This window comes from Cibotium barometz, chromosome 24 (genome assembly GCF_041138505.1).
Source record: "Cibotium barometz isolate CiBa-2024 chromosome 24, ASM4113850v1, whole genome shotgun sequence".
Taxonomy (NCBI): domain Eukaryota; kingdom Viridiplantae; phylum Streptophyta; class Polypodiopsida; order Cyatheales; family Cibotiaceae; genus Cibotium; species Cibotium barometz.
Genome location: NC_141069.1, coordinates 43,277,521 through 43,281,639, shown reverse-complemented (window position 1 = coordinate 43,281,639; position 4,119 = coordinate 43,277,521).

The window sequence follows — 4,119 nt, the reverse complement described above, 5'->3', positions numbered from 1 at the left end:
TATAAGATGCAACCATATATGAATATAGATGTTTTGCATATAAGGTGCATGATTGGGCCTTAGATCATGTGTATGTACATAGGGATTCGCAAATCTTAAAGATTGATCTGAGAACATGGAAAGCACACCCTATGGAAGGGCAATTGTTTGGTAACGATTCAATCACAATGGAACAGACCACCTCTGTACAAATATGTCTTTACTCACACATACCACTTAAGATAAGCTCATACATGCACTCATTTGAAAAGAAGTCCTTTCATAAAAGAAAAACATATAATCTTTTCACAAAAGAAAAACATAAAGAAGTCCTTTCATAAAAGAAAAACATATAATCTTTTCATAAAAGAATAACATTAAGAAGTCCTTTAATAAAAGAAAATATATAATCTTTTTGTTTATGCATATATCACATATCACATGTAACACATCAGTGCCACATCATCAACATAAATCTCCTCCCCCCACCACGACCATGATCCCTAGACCAAAACGATAGACACCAATGAGCCCAATACTTTTCAATCACTTGATAACTAGAGGAGCCCTATATGTCTCACATCCACCTCAACAGAAGTGCCAAATAATCATAGGAGTTGATTCTGTTAGTCGTCACCTATCCCAAAATCCCAAACACTTCATGTACTACATCAAGAGCCACGTATATCTAGTACAAACACACATACTTAGCCACCATCAAGCACTACCCTGTCATTTTACTCTAGAGCTTGCTTTTTGTCCATCACACCAATTCTCAATTTACACATTTATGTGCATAACATCTCAATTCAATCATAATTAATATCAATTTAATCATAATTAATATCAATTTAATCGCAATTAATATCAAAAAGCAAATAAAATTATCCTATCCTACCCAAGGCTCAATCTCATAATTTTTGGGTACTCAATTATCAAAATATAGTGCTTTACTCCTCAATCTAAAATTTATCCTAAGGTAAAATCAGTAACCTGATGCAACTCCTATGGTCAAATAATTTTCTATTTCTAAGGGTATGGATAGAGAATATTATTTTCTCAAAAATTAATATAATCCTATATTTTAAATCACTTTCAAGCCTTAGAATTAATAGAATATGCTTCTAGTTGATTTAATTAATTTTATGCATAATATTTATGTAGAGTTTATTCTTAATTATTCACTTTAGACCAATCAAAAGAAAGATAAATACTAGAAAAGATCAAAACTAAGATGTAGATGTAAACTCTATCTTTTGGCCTAGTTTTGGGGGCTTAACAAGGGCATGCACCACTTTCTATAATCCCACAATTTTTTGCACCCTCCTCCTAGGTACTGCTGCAATACTCAATTGGACAAGATCTAGGCACTTTGAAAGAGGTATAAGTGCTAGAAAGTGATCGTACTAGCTTGGGACATGTGCCATGCACTAAAAACTATGAAATGGACTCCTCTAATCGCTAGAATAAAATTCATGGATTTCTCAAGGACAGAGGGGGTGCTTATACTTATTAGGAGGGGATGGGGTATTTCTCAAGGAGAAGAGGGGATATTTATACTTGAAAAGGTTGGTTGAGCATCTACATGCTCCTAGTCCCATTTGAGTTAATGTCAAGCCATACCTATCTTGCAAACCATAGAAATTGGATTCTAAACTCAACCTTAAACTTACATGCATACACTTTATCTAAAGTGAACTAATAAAAAATATATGGCTCTTGTCTTGTATAAACCACATACCACCAACAAAATACCATGGGTAGAAAACTACCAACCCAAACCCACCTTGTTTTTGGCCAGACCATTATTTTCTAAACCTTAGGAGAATTATCCTTCCTAGTTAAATAAATTAAGGTGCGCACACACATATTGGTGCATATCAATTAATTTTTCCAACACAGAGGAGCCTTGCAATATTTAGCCCTAATATTTTTAATTAATATTAAAATTTAACTTAATAATTTATTTTCTCTTTCTTAATTAATTTTATCATTTTACTTTTTGACCCAAATTAATTGCATGTGTACACATTAATGTGCACATGTGCACCCACCAAGGGGTCATTCTTATTTATTTTGACACAAAAACCTTGAATTTTTTTTGAAAGATGATTTTTTTCATTTTAATATATTTATTTGTACATTTTCTAAAAATGAACACAATTATTTTCCATAATCAATTAAACTTTACAACTTAGTAAGAGGGATCTTTACGAGATTGTTGCTGTAAGTGCAAAAGTTATTGCAAGTTCTGTTTGGATTACATAATATCTTATTTGGTGTAGGTAAAAGTTACTAGAGGTAACAATATTTGGTAGTGTATCCCAGATTTTGAGCAAGAAGCCCAAGCATAGAAGTTCAAGGTGACAAACTTCTTCATGGTGGTAAAAGGATATTGGGAATTTACAAGTGCAGGTGATGAGAAGAAACTAGAGTTTCCTTACAATAATCCCACTCCACAATAGGTATGCACCTTTAAATTATGGCATGAGAAGGCCAACAAGGTTATATATTGGATCTCTATTAGTGTGTCGGATTATACAAAGGCCATATACAAGATGTAGAGACACATGGGATACCTTGGTTAAGTTATATAGCACAAGTACCAAGCTAGAAAGATGCAATTAAAGTAGGAGATGCATAATGTGTCAAGGGGAAATTTATGTATAAGTGATTACTCATTGAAGGTGAAAGGGATTACAAATGCTCTTTGCTCTATGAAGCACCAGTTGATGATTATGACTTGGTACCATAGCTACACTCAATGGGCTTGGAAAATATCATACCATGTTTTGGACTCATATCAGAGCTTGAGAAAACTTTCCTAACTTTCATCTGTTTTGATTAGTGTTGAGGAGATGAATGTTGGGAGCTAATCATCCTCCAATAATATACAAGAGCATGCCTTCTTCTCTTATATGGGTAGAGGTAGAGGGTAAATCTTCATGTAGAGGTCGACCCAGCCGATATGGAAATAGGAATTATGGACAACAACAACATGATTTCAATTCGTTAACAGGTTGAAGAGGCCAATCTAGAGGTAGGGGAGCTAGAGAGGTGAGGTGGATGGTAAAGAAATCAGAACGTAAATAGCATAGAGAGTGCTATTATTGTGGCAAACAAGGGCATATAGTAAAGGACTACTATAAAAAGGAGAATGACATAGAAAGTGAGAAGTTGCAAGAAGGGAACCACAATCTTTAAGTGAACACACTAAAGATAGAAGCTCAGGGAGTTAACCTAAAAATATTTAAGTATAGCACATGAGTTCAAGTGAAGGGGTTTTTTAATTTAAAAATTTAAGGTGAATTTATAGAAATACATTTACAGAAAGGGTTTTTTAATCAATTTAAAAAAAAACCCATAAGTCCATAAAGAAAAAGGGGTCATTTCATTCATGAAAAATTCATAGGTAAGGGCTTTTTTAAATACCCCTTGAATGCACGTGATACATAGGGTTTCTTAGTAGTGCACCCCCCGGGATAGAAGTGAGCATCTATTTAGTGATATAGCAATGCTTAGTTCCACGATTGTAGATATATCGATTTCAAATGATGTATAATATATTGATTTTGGTACATCTAGCCACATGACCATCCATGAGATAGGTGGTTTAGAGAATTGAGGGATATGGACAAACCATGTTGTAGAAACAAGTGATGATACAACGTAACCTATGAATGTTGGGAAATTCCCCTTGCCTCTTGTTGATGTGCTTTTCATGTGCTGAACATAATAAAGAACCTAATTTATGTTGGGAAAATGATTGAGCAGGTTCTGCAAGTGAGGTTTAACCATCATGATATAATGTAGAATATTTCAATAACTAGTGCTGCTTGATATAATTAGATGTAAACATGCCTGAAGTGAATTATAAAATTTTTGCACATGGTATAGGTGTGATTGTAAACATTGATATTTGGCATTAGTACATTGGACATATCAATTTATTCAATGGTTAAAGAATATGTAGGTGTAAAGTTTTTTTATAGGTTTACCAAAGTTCAAAGTGGATGGAATGCATAAAGTGTGGGAAGCGTGCCAATTGGGCAAGCAGGCTAAGTAAGCATTTTTATATTGCTAATCATGTAAATCAAAGACCTTTGGATGTGGTACATTCTAATGTTTGGGGAACAACAA